This window comes from Xyrauchen texanus, chromosome 6 (assembly GCF_025860055.1).
Source record: "Xyrauchen texanus isolate HMW12.3.18 chromosome 6, RBS_HiC_50CHRs, whole genome shotgun sequence".
NCBI lineage: Eukaryota > Metazoa > Chordata > Actinopteri > Cypriniformes > Catostomidae > Xyrauchen > Xyrauchen texanus.
Genome location: NC_068281.1, coordinates 18811868 through 18824815, shown reverse-complemented (window position 1 = coordinate 18824815; position 12948 = coordinate 18811868). Strand labels below are relative to the sequence as shown.

The following is a 12948-nucleotide window of genomic DNA, read 5'->3' as shown; positions in this document are numbered from 1 at the left end:
CACAGAAATTGTGCTGTTTTTCATCTTCCCTACAATAGCAATAACAATAGGCCCATGTAAAATACTTTTTGTGTGCTTTTGACCCATTTTGCTATCATTTCAATTTATTCTTCAGAGGTGTGAGATAAAATTATCGCACAATATTTAGTGCTAACAACCTTAACATGCTGGGTCTGAAAAATGTAGGTGTAAAATAAAGTATAGGAAAGAGGAGGAAGAGGTAAAAGGATAGAATATATAAAACGGCCAAGAATTGGCATATTATATCATAATTTGATGATTAAAAAATGTCAGGTCAGGGTTCAACAATAAGGATGGCTCCAGGCCAATGTGAGTTTTGGGCCAGTTGATAGAACTAGCACTTACCCCAAAGGGCCATGTGCTCTATTGTCACTACATGCTGCATAGTTGCTCATTTATGTGCATGTCTGTCTTTCAACACATTTTGGTTTTCTGTGCTAATATATTGTCAACATTGTTGTTGTGAATTCTGCTGATTTAAATAAGTCAGGATGGTTAAATTACCTAGCTGGCAAACAGTCAGATTTTGTTGAAATTGTGAGAATGATTCATGATCGTCTTGGAAGTATCAGTTAGAATGGGTTGAAAATCATAAAAATCACAGTATGCCATAATTTGCAGCAAAACTGTGTTTTTATGAATATACATTTATAGCTGTCATGGAGTTGCAAAAGCTGAATAAATGGCAGCAATTATTTTTAAAAACCTAGTAGATTATTGTAAAAAAAAAAACAAATTGATAGAAACTTTATGAAAATCTATTATAAAAATACAATTTGTTACAAGTTTAAAACTAAGATTATCTTAACAAAGTGTGAAATACTGTAAACACATTATTTCAATATGTATTGTGTGAAAAGTATTTCTATAATTTTCAAAATGATGATTGTCCAAGAGTTGTGTTGTCATTTCGACCACACCAAACAAAATGGCCACTAATAAAGTTTATTATTATTATTATTATTACTATGCAGTGAAGATCATGCTTCAGATCAAGAATACAAGTGATGTTTAAATGAAAAAATTAAGTTAAATATATTTTGTGAGCAGAATATTTTTTATTGTGTGTTCTAATCAAGCTGTAATTTTGATGAATTGTGCAAAAAAGTGTGAAAATAATATTGATTTTTGTGTATTTAGGATACATAAAATGTTAGCTATGAAATAGGCTTTGGCAAGACAAAGGAGTCAGCCATTTTATTAAAAAAAACTTTTAAAAATAACTTCATATTAAACACAACATTACTTGGAAATGACACTGTGTTGGGAACAGAGTATGAGAGTGGCATAATTTTGCATAGAGCGATCCACTAACATTTCAAAACGTGCATGGCACCAGTTAACGGCCCATAATTCACCATGTGTTAAGAGGTGTTAAACACTATTCCCATGAAAATGGAATTGAAAGAATGAGATAAAAGAAAATACAAACGTATTGTGAATGATGAGTAGTGGCACTTGGTTATATTGGACAGCCCGCATGAGGATTACTTTCACTCTCTGTACTCTCTTTTTCACTCCCTTATATTGAGACTGCCTTTTAATTTAATGCCATCAAAAATGTATTTTAGTGCCATAATTTAAGCAATTTACATTTGCAGATGTAGAAGCTCAGCAAAAGCGAACCAAGAGAGGTAGATTTTAAATATTTAAAAGATTCAAAAGTTAGTATTTCTGAAAGTGAACTCCGCATTGGACATATAGTTTTGATAGTCTTATGTCTTGATAAAAAAAAAAAAAAAAATTGCTGTATACAGAGGTAGGAAGAGATGAAGGAAGGTCCTAATCCAATGTTCACATCACATCCTGTCTACTGAAATACCTTCATCTGATTGATGCGACTTCGTGCAACTCTTAGAAGAGGACATCTGAGCACAAGAGAAATGACAGTTTCAGAGTTTGTAGTTATTTACATGACATGCATCCATGTTATTTGAACTTTAATAAAGCTATAACGCATTAAATATAACTGCATTAAAGATACAATGCCGGGGTGTTTCATTTAAAGACGCTCAACGCGCAAGTTTTGATCCATCTCCACTTATTCCACAATTAGAGTGCTTCTGTATTTATTTATTTTGCATTTTTGCATTATAATTCCCTCATACTTTGCAATCTACATCACCTGAGTCGATAATGACGACTAATCGTTTCAGCCCTATTATGCTCCAGCTCTGTAAGCGTGTAAACTCAACAGACTGTGGCCCCAGCTTTTGCCTGCCTCAAGTCCAGCTGCTCACTCTATCTACTCAGAGCCAAAAGACAAATTAAACTGCCGCAGCTGAAGTCTTCATTTGGACGGACCTCTAACTTGGCATCTGGATAGACTTAGACATGATTATCCCCATTCACCCAAACTACAACAGACAAACACATTCTGTACTCAAGGGTATGATGTATTGCATCAGAATCTTATGATATAATAAATTAAGTCATTTTCAGGCTCCAAAGTTTAGCAAACTACACTAAAACTGTTGAGAAAGGCACAAAAATTAGACAAAGCCAGTGTATAAAACAAAGCAGTCCATTTCAGGCCACCTTTGTGTTACGGGTCTTACTGTTCCCATGACAACAAATTCTAGCACCCAATGGTTTCGCTTTATAGACATGCCTCATCTGTACAACCAGCAATCCAGTGCCTAAATCTAGAATCCACTATAAGAAATATATTTCCACTAAGCCAGGTATCTGTTCAGCACCAGACATATCAAAATATGAAATGTAATTTCTTATATTCTCAAATACTATTCTCATAATACAGAAAAAGCACTCATGGGCCACAGCAGACTTGAAAGGGCAGTTTTCTCTGGTGAATGAAGGTGGATAACCAAAACAGAGTAGCTCCTGTATAAAACAAACAGCAAAATGCACCAATGGACAATTTGACACAGGGTCTCTTATATTGTGGTGTAAAAAGAGAGGTTAAAATGCAGATTGTGTGGGCGAATGAGAGAATCAGATAGATTCACTCTGAGAGAAAATCACCTGGAGGAACTATAGAGAACTAATGGACCACATATTAGACAACAAAATCTGTTGAAAGCAAAATACTCAATCTAAACACAAATTGCTAACCAATTTATGACAGGATGGCAAAGTTTGATACTGTAAATAGGCGCATTCATTTTCATACCACATGGTAGACCGAAATATCGGTTTTACTGATTAATCGGTACCGATAGTTGCTTTTTGGAATAGTTTTTCTGTTATTAATCCTCTGTGGCGGGTGCTGAATGATTCTACATTTTACAGCGGCATCTAGAGGTCAAATAAAACCAATCACTTACTGGCAATATTCATCCATATTTGCATTCTCACTTCAATGCAAATTTGGTTATTTTGATTAGATAACTCAAGTGTTTAAAATTGAAGTGAGGGCATGAAAATAAAAATTGCACTCCTCACATGGCATCGATACAGATGCCAATACCTGTGTTTTTGTTTTCTTTTTTGTAATGTTGCAGTTTTCAAACACAACACTGTAAAATTACAATACTGTATAAAAATTCACAGAAAAAAAAATCTTTATAAAAATAATCACTATAAACAAAACCAAGAGAGCTGACCTCCTGACTTTATTGGTTTCAGCAACTGTAACTCAAAATAAAACCAAGACGTAAAAGCTGTCTGTCATTGTGGATTCTTTTGCAAATACATTTTTTTTCATGAACAGAAGCATCTCTACATATAAACATGTATGGCCCTATGAAATAATTTTTTATTTTTTTTACTAAATGTTTTCACAAATTCCATATTTAGCAGTTTAATTAAATTTTTATCATCAAATGGTGTCTTAATTAATATAATAAAACTTTAATAAAACGAAAATAGAACTATTACCAGTCATTTTTTGCATAAAATTTGATTATTTTTATCATATGAAGAGCTTTTATACAGATCATCAATATACAACATTTGATCAAATAAAGTGCTGCACAAGCATCATAGATGTGAGGTAGTGCTTAGATATAATACACTTATTATTTTTTTATTATTATCATTATTACAGTGAATATTACAAAACTATACAGCAGTGATATATTTCTTTCATATTTTTGTCAATTTTAATGGAGCTTTTATTTTGGTGAGATACCGAGTGAAGCCGGTTTGTGACGACCGCTTCACCCTTCTGGAAGCTACATGACCCAGTGTGATTTTAAACTGCAAAATGGCTGCAATTTAATTAAATTAATATATAGTCTGCATGTGTACATGAATGTTTACGCAATGACATTCGTACATCAGATGGTATCAGTTTTTGGTATCTGAGCATTTTTATGAGCACGAGTAAGAGTATATGAGCACAGTATCGGACCCGATATCGGTATTGGGACAACACCATTATACTGTACATACACACAAAGTCCTTAATATAGGGAATATATAGGCTATAAAATCCTTAAATTGGTAAAATGTTAAGTAAAGAGTACTGTTATGGAGCCAAGTCTCTGTCCTTTCAAAATAAGTGTCCTGAAGTAAGAGTGTATTTCTGGCTTGTTTTATAGTCCTGCATTAAGCTTCAAATCTTCATTTTCATTCATTTTAGACATTGTATAAATTATCTATCTAACTATCAGCCGATTAATCAGTTATTGGCCTTTTTCACCACTTTAGTTATTTGTATCTGCAAAATCCAATATCGGTCAACCTCTAAAACCACAGATAAATACAAGCTTTAAGAATCATATACTGAGAATATCCTCAAACAAAATAGAATAATTTAAAATAATTGCCATAATGTTAGTCAAATTTTCTTTGACATAATTCAGTAAAAATCGAAATTACATTTTTATTTAATAATTTTATTTGTATTATTTTCAGTCTAATTTGAACTTTTTTTTTACAGAAGTAAAAAAATCTAAATTACATTTATTTTAAACATTGTATTATTATTAATATTTCCATTTATGCCAAAAAAAAAAAAAAAAGCTGAACCAAAAATGAGGGCAGTATCACAACAAAGGTCTGGATTAGATAATGTTTTAATACACAGGTGCAGAACCTAAAGGCATTAGTCTTAAAACTATTGTACCTATTTATACCAGTACTAAAAGTACTTTAGTTTGTATTATTGATATAACATCCAGAATGGAAAATTATCAGCAAAAATGTTCCCGATAAAGGATTCTGATTGTTTGTTGTTTGTTTGTTTGTTTTACCAATGAAACAAACTGCCCTAAAAACACTTCATATTACATAACACCAAAACAAAGATATAGTTTGGTAAATTGGCTCAAAGCCATGTATGAGTTGCAGCTGGTAGCATGGTCGGACACTTTAAGAATGGAATGCTTTCAGAATTTTAATTATTGTAATAAACAAGATATACCACAATCACTGATTAAATAAAAAAAAAAAGGTAGACAGCTGGATGCTAATTGGACCCCATAAACAGCAGTTGCTCTGAGTGAAAAAGTTGAACATGATGTGCTCTCATAAATAATCTTCTTATCAAAAGGTTAATAGGAAAATGTTAAATATAAGCCATACTTATGGGTGGTTGTGAAGATGATTGCTGTATTTCTATTTACAGCAGCCTTGATTCATAAGCTTTGGCTTTCTAAACAAAATTCAGAAACACTTTTGTATGAAGCCTGCACAAATAATGCATTATAAATGTATTCATAAAACATTATAGAATATATTGTTATCCCTTTTGTCTTTTCATTAAGAATTACAACCACAATTCTTATATATTTTACAACTTACCGATTCCTATTTAACATCAAACAATATAATGCATTGACACATTCTACTATTTAAATGTATAACCATAATTGCATGAATTTAAATAATATAATGTTTGTTATTAATGAAAACATGCAATTGAATATAAGATATATCGCAATGTATTGTAATCCATTTAAATGCATTGCACAATACAAGCTTCATAGAAAGTGTTACTCCGAATTGTTCTATGCACTCTTAGATCTTCGGCCAGAAAGCTAAACATGTCCTGCCAGCGTCCTCTTAGTAGAAGATACTGTCTATGCATGCTGTGGGTACCATTACACAAGTGCATTCAACAGTAGCACCCCTGAGCTTCTGCTCGACTGGGAGGAGCTCAAATTAACATGTCAACTATTTTGTAGGAATGGGTGATACCACTTATTTTTGCTTCAATCCAATACCAATTTCAAGTCCAATATCGTCGATGCCGATACAATACTGATACTTCTATTAAATTTCGTTTTTATGCGATTTCTTGGGATAAAATGGGTAATTTAAAATATTATTTTTAGTCATAATTCAAGTAATTGTTTGGTTTTTTTTTTTGTTTGTTTTTTACATTTGTGAGCCTAAATAGAAAACTATTAGACTTCTCTTTTGTTAACCCTTACAAAAAATTAACCATGGTTTCACTACAGTAACTATAGTTTAGCCATGGGATTTAGTTAAACCATAGTTACCACACAATTAACCATGGTTACTACTGCAACATTAATGTAGTAAAATCATGGCTTCAGACAACAAAAAAATGTTTTTATATATATATATTTATTTTATTTTTTTTTATTATAATTAATTTAATTACACACAAACTCATAAGAAATGTCACCTTTTAGATAAGTTGTTATTTTAGCGTGATTTTACTCGCTGTTTCTCTCATTTTCTCTCATTACCTCTACAAGGCACTGATCCCTCTTGTTTGAAGAGCCTCGTGACGGCGCAAGCGCTTGTCTGCTTGTGCATGTTAAAATGAGCGGAAGAAAAATATAATAGTTCCCATCCTGCACAAGTATTTGCAAATATAGGCTATTTATTTTCATTTCACTTTGAAGCTTATGATTATTGTTCGTGTTCATTGTAACCAAATATCCCTAGTTTAAATAATAATAATACTAATACTGTTAGAATCGATTACTACTATTTTGTGCACATTGAAATTAGACCAAGAGTTCAGATTGTACACCCAGCATCTCTATCTTGTGGAATATCTCTACGCCTTGATCAATATCGCAGGCAATGAAAATAGCATGTGATATAAGGGGAAGCAAAGAGCATCGTTCAAATGAAGTAGTATAAAGACAGAATTGCGCTAATATTTGCAAACCAAACCCTGAAACACGCAATTTCTTACCTCGATCCTTTGCAAGCCAGGGACCTCCTCTAAAAGCGATGCATCTTTGTTGTATTCACTTCAGCTGACAGTCAAATTTCGGAAGAACTGTCAGTTCAGCCATAAATGTGTCATCTGTGTGAAATACCGACAGTTTACTTAACACGCGCATAATATCTACATAAAAACCGAGAGTTTCTTGCCATATATCGTTATTTCTTTCTGCGGATAAAGGCGATTAATTCATTTTTCGGAAAGAAATGCGCACTAATCAAAGGATTATGCCACAACGCATGAAAATCAGATGTCCTCATGTTGTTCAGAGCCATTCACAACTACGTAAACTCAAGTAATCGATTTGATTGTTTTGCCGTGTATATTCATCTGCACGTTCTGTTTATGGAGAGAAAGGATGGATGAATAAAGGCATAGGGAGGCAGGTTTTCTTTAGTACGGAGACTCGGAGGGCTCAAACGGCAGTTCGCTAATCCACCGCAAGAGGTCACTAATACACATGCTCTCTTCGACGCATTTCTTCTTCAGTTTGAATGACACATATCTTTCACGTTTTTTAAAACCTTTTTCATTTATATTTTTCTTAGTAACATCTCTGATCCAACCGTGCAAAGTAATAATGTTTATTAGCCACGTGTTCCATTCTTCTGTGGCCAAATGCCCGAAATCTTGCAATCAGTTTTATAATATATTCTCCAACCAAGTAAATGTGTTGCAATATGCAGTGTTTTTAAGTATCTTAGTATCTTTCGAATAAGTATCTTATTCGTGTAGTAACGGTGAACATGCACATGCCCTTGGCAAACTTGTCGCAAATTCGCCATTCGTTATTTTCAGATTAAAATTAGCTTGCTATTCGCCGCAAATGTTTGCCAGACGTTTGCAGTTCTTCACCGGTAGTGGTAAACCTGCAGCTTGGCGACAATAAAGTTTGCCACAATGCTCATTTGCATGTGAAAATAATGAGTGCCAACTCTAGACTTAACAAGGCCGTTCAGCGCACAATGTTTAGCTAAACAGGCTAACCCGCATACAGAATGCAGATTACAACGCCAATATTAGTTATCTGTGTGTAATACAAGTCTTGTTTTAAGTAAGTAAACTGAGTAGATGTTGTTGGCCAGTGTTTAAATGGTTTAAACTAAAGGAGATTACTGATAAAGTGTCTATAAATTCTATCAAAAATTGTTTGCAGAAACACTACGAAAAACATCTGTCAGTACCAATTTTTTTTTTAGCAGAAACAAACACGTGAAAATTAAATGTGATTTAGGTCCTTTATACACCTTTAAACGGTTAATATCTGTCCTTTTTATACACCTTTATACGATGCATATCATTGTTCAAGTCTTGTACTAAAACGTTCATTTTCATATCGTTAAAAAATGAATGGCACTGAACCGGAAAGCCATGAAACAGTGTTGCGTCCTTTGGCGCCATCTGGTGGATGTTAAGAGCTACCAACTAATATGATGATATTGTATAAGTATAACGCTAAATTAATCAATTAATGGATAATATTTAGCTAAGTATTTTACATGGTTTCATAGTTTGGAAACTCACCAACATGTTTGATATATTTTAGATCTGAATAATTTTGCATTGACATATGATACATTTTACCTAACATGAAGAAAATGTACTCTGATGTAAAAATAAATAAATAGTGTGTGTGTGTGTGTGTGTGTGTGTGTGTGTGTGTGTGTGTGTGTGTGTGTGTGTGTGTGTGTGTGTGTGTGTGTGTGTGTGTGTGTGTGAGCGTGTATTTATCACTTTGTGGGGACCAAATGTCCCCATAAGGATAGTAAAACCCGAAATTTTTGACCTTGTGGGGACATTTTGTCAGTCCCCATGAGGAAAACAGCTTATAAATCATACTAAATTATGTTTTTTGAAAATGTAAAAATACAGAAAGTTTTCTGTGAGGGTTAGGTTTAGGGGTAGGGTTAGGTTTAGGGGATAGAATATAAAGTTTGTACAGTATAAAAACCATTATGTCTATGGAAAGTCCCCATAAAACATGGAAACACAACATGTGTGTGTGTGTGTGTGTGTGTGTGTGTGTGTGTGTGTGTGTGTGATTTTAAATATATGGGTAATTCCTGAGAATTCAAGAATCTTATTTTCCCACACCAGGCATTCAATTCCTTTTTATTACTTAAATGTTTTTTTCCTGAATTGGACACCTTTTTTTTTCTAAACCCCGTTACGGACATAATAGAAGGGGTTTGTAAATTATTCTACACAATACTTGTTATAAAATAAAAACATCTACCTACTGCTCATGTGTCCCACATACAAATTTAATGACTACTAATGGAAGCTTAGGTAATTCAGCCTGAATTGATGCTGACTACCACACCTGGAGTTGTGAGTTTGAATCCAGGGCGTGCTGAGTGACTCCAGCCAGGTCTCCTAAGCAACCAAATTGGCCTGGTTGCTAGGGAGGGTAGAGTCACATGGGGTAACCTCCTCGTGGTCATGATTAGGGGTTCTCGCTCTCAATGGGGTGCGTGGTAAATTGTGCGATTGCGGAGAAAAACATGAGCCTCCACATGCTGCGAGTCTCCGCTGTTTCATGCATGACGAACCACGTGATAAGATGCATGGATTGACTGTCTCAGAAGTGGAGGCAACGGAGACTTGTCCTCCACCTCCTGAGTAACCGTGGCACCATGAGGACCTACTAAGTAGTGGGAATTGGGCATTCCAAATTGGGAGAAAAGGGGTTAAAAAAAATTACTACCAATATACAATTCATGACAGTTTTTTATTTTTATTTTGATGTGTTAAAACTACAAAAAGTCCAATTGAGTGTCTGTGGCCTCATTGTTTTTTGTTAAAAATGTATTAAATTGAGATATTTAACTAAAATCAAAACTTTTTTTTGAGCTAGCCATAATGTGCTTGGCTGTGCTCAGCAAACAATATATTGATTTTTTTTAATTGTTCCATTTTTTTTTGTCAAATATTATCAACCCTTTCACAAATCTCCAACCACTAGTTAACTTGCACCCACATATTTTTAACACCATGATTCATTTAAGTAAATATATATATAATTTTAATATATAAAACATTGACTTCCATATTTTTTGTTACAATATTCATAAATGTACAGAATAAGAACCCCGTCACAGGTTTACAGTGAAGAAATGTGACCTGGTTGAATGTGACAGAGTTGTGGAGTTTTGCTCAAAATGGCCACTGTTCCTAGTGTGGTGTAGGACAGAAGAACACATAGCATGCATGATATTAATACATACTAATATATATATTATACAGTGGGTACGGAAAGTATTCAGACCCCCTTAAATTTTTCACTCTTTGTTATATTGCAGCCATTTGCTAAAATCATTTAACTTCATTTTTTTTCCTCATTATTGTACACACAGCACCCCATATTGACAGAAAAACACAGAATTGTTGACATTTTTGCACATTTATTAGAAAAGTATTCAGACCCTTTGTTCAGTATTTAGTAGAAGAACCCTTTTGATCTAATACAGCCATGAGTCTTTTTGGGAAAGATGCAACAAGTTTTTCACATCTGGATTTGGGTATTCTCTGCCATTCCTCCTTGCAGATCCTCTCCAGTTCTGTCAGGTTGGATGGTAAACGTTGGTGGACAGCCATTTTCAGGTCTCTCCAGAGATGCTCAATTGGGTTTAAGTCAGGGCTCTGGCTGGGCCATTCAAGAACAGTCACGGAGTTGTTGTGAAGCCACTCCTTCGTTATTTTAGCGGTGTGCTTAGGGTCATTGTCTTGTTGGAAGGTGAACCTTCGGCCCAGTCTGAGGTCCAGAGCACTCTGGAGAAGGTTTTCGTCCAGGATATCCCTGTACTTGGCCGCATTCATCTTTCCCTCGATTGCAACCAGTCGTCCTGTCCCTGCAGCTGAAAAACACCCCCACAGCATGATGCTGCCACCACCATGCTTCACTGTTGAGACTGTATTGGACAGGTGATGAGCAGTGCCTGGTTTTCTCCACACATACCGCTTAGAATTAAAGCCAAAAGTTCTATCTTGGTCTCATCAGACCAGAGAATCTTATTTATCACCATCTTGGAGTCCTTCAGGTGTTTTTTAGCAAACTCCATGCAGGCTTTCATGTGTCTTGCACTGAGGAGAGGCTTCCGTCGGGCCACTCTGCCATAAAGCCCCGACTGGTGGATGGCTGCAGTGATGGTTGACTTACTACAACTTTCTCCCATCTCCCGACTGCATCTCTGGAGCTCAGCCACAGTGATCTTTGGGTTCTTCTTTACCTCTCTCACCAAGGCTCTTCTCCCTCGATAGCTCAGTTTGGCCAGACGGCCAGCTCTAGGAAGGGTTCTGGTCGCCCCAAACGTCTTCCATTTAAGGATTATGGAGGCCACTGTGCTCTTATGAACCTTAAGGGCAGCAGACATTTTTTTATAACCTTGGCCAGATCTGTGCCTTGCCACAATTCTGTCTCTGAGCTCTTCAGGCAGTTCCTTTGACCTCATGATTCTCATTTGCTCTGACATGCACTGTGAGCTGTAAGGTCTTATATAGACAGGTGTGTGGCTTTCCTAATCAAGTCCAATCAGTATAATCAAACACAGCTGGACTCAATTGAAGGTGTAGAACCATCTCAAGGATGATCAGAAGAAATGGACAGCACGAGTGGACAGAAATGGACAGAATGGAGTTAAATATATGAGTGTCACAGCAAAGGGTCTGAATACTTAGGACCATGTGATATTTCAAATAAATGTGCAAAAATGTCAACAATTCTGTGTTTTTCTGTCAATATGGGGTGCTGTGTGTACAATAATGAGGAAAAAAAAATGAACTTAAATGATTTTAGCAAATGGCTGCAATATAACAAAGAGTGAAAAATGTAAGGGGGTCTGAATACTTTCCGTACCCACTGTATATTAGATTAAAATATCATATTTAAAAGTACTGATTTGATATCTTAATTTTATGTAACAGGGTTGAGTTGTTGAGCTTGACCATACCCATATGACTATAACACTCATCATAATCTGTTTTCATATTTTGAAATTTCTTACCCATTTCTGCACTATGCTGTTGAAGACAGCTGAATGATGTCACTTCAGATTAATAATGTCAAATATGGGTGGAACTAAACATTTTATGGACTGAAAAGGGTTGGTGTGATTGGCTGAGTTCAGACTGAGGGACAAAACTTTATGGCTGTTTTGTTTATAAACTAAAAAACTAAATAAAATCTCAGCAAAGGAACAAATACATCTTTACATTAATGACAAAATGTATAGACAGTGTACACTTTTTATTTAATTTTTCTAGTTGCAAATTCAGTGAAGTTCCTGAGGGACATGAAAAATTGCTTGGTTTAATATAGAGAGAAGACTTTTTTATTTTTTATGATAAAGATCATTTTAATGCAATAATTATTTTTGAATCATTGTAATCAACATATCATCATCTTGTAAAAAGCTTTCAACGTTGCATTTTAGTGAATAACGACTCCATTAGGTCTGGGGGACAGAAATATTAAGGAATACAAGGAATGACTCGTATCAAAACTGTCTAGTTTCCTACATTAAGGCACATCTGGACTTCTTTCACCTACAATAAGGAATGCTTTTTTTTTTTTTTTATATATATATATAACTAGAACAACAAGTGCAATATTTATTCATAAGACATGCAGTTAAAGAACACTGCAGACATACTGCATCCCTAAGTACACTAAGGGTATGGACTACACTTGAGCACCAAGAAATAAATGATTTATTAAGTCAACCGATAACCAATCCAGTGTTGAGTTATTTTCTGTTATGCTACTGCAGATAGTGTTGTGTAAAGACAGAATGGATTGCAATAAACTTTTTTTA

At 34.7% G+C, this 12948-nt stretch overlaps 1 protein-coding gene across 2 annotated transcripts in view; it reads right to left on the bottom strand.

Moving 5' to 3' along the window:
- Positions 1-7470, bottom strand: part of LOC127645141 (beta-1,4-galactosyltransferase 2-like) — a 180111-nt gene extending 172641 nt beyond the window's left edge. Inside the window, exons 1-2 of one of the 2 annotated variants that reach the window (XM_052128669.1) lie at positions 7103-7470; positions 1844-1889 (exon numbers count right to left, since the gene is read on the bottom strand). The gene's annotated coding sequence lies outside the window, so the exon portion shown is untranslated. The remainder of the gene's footprint in view (positions 1-1843; positions 1890-7102) is intronic. The other variant, XM_052128668.1, reaches the window with a different exon arrangement.
- Between the last annotated feature and the right edge of the window lie 5478 nt (positions 7471-12948).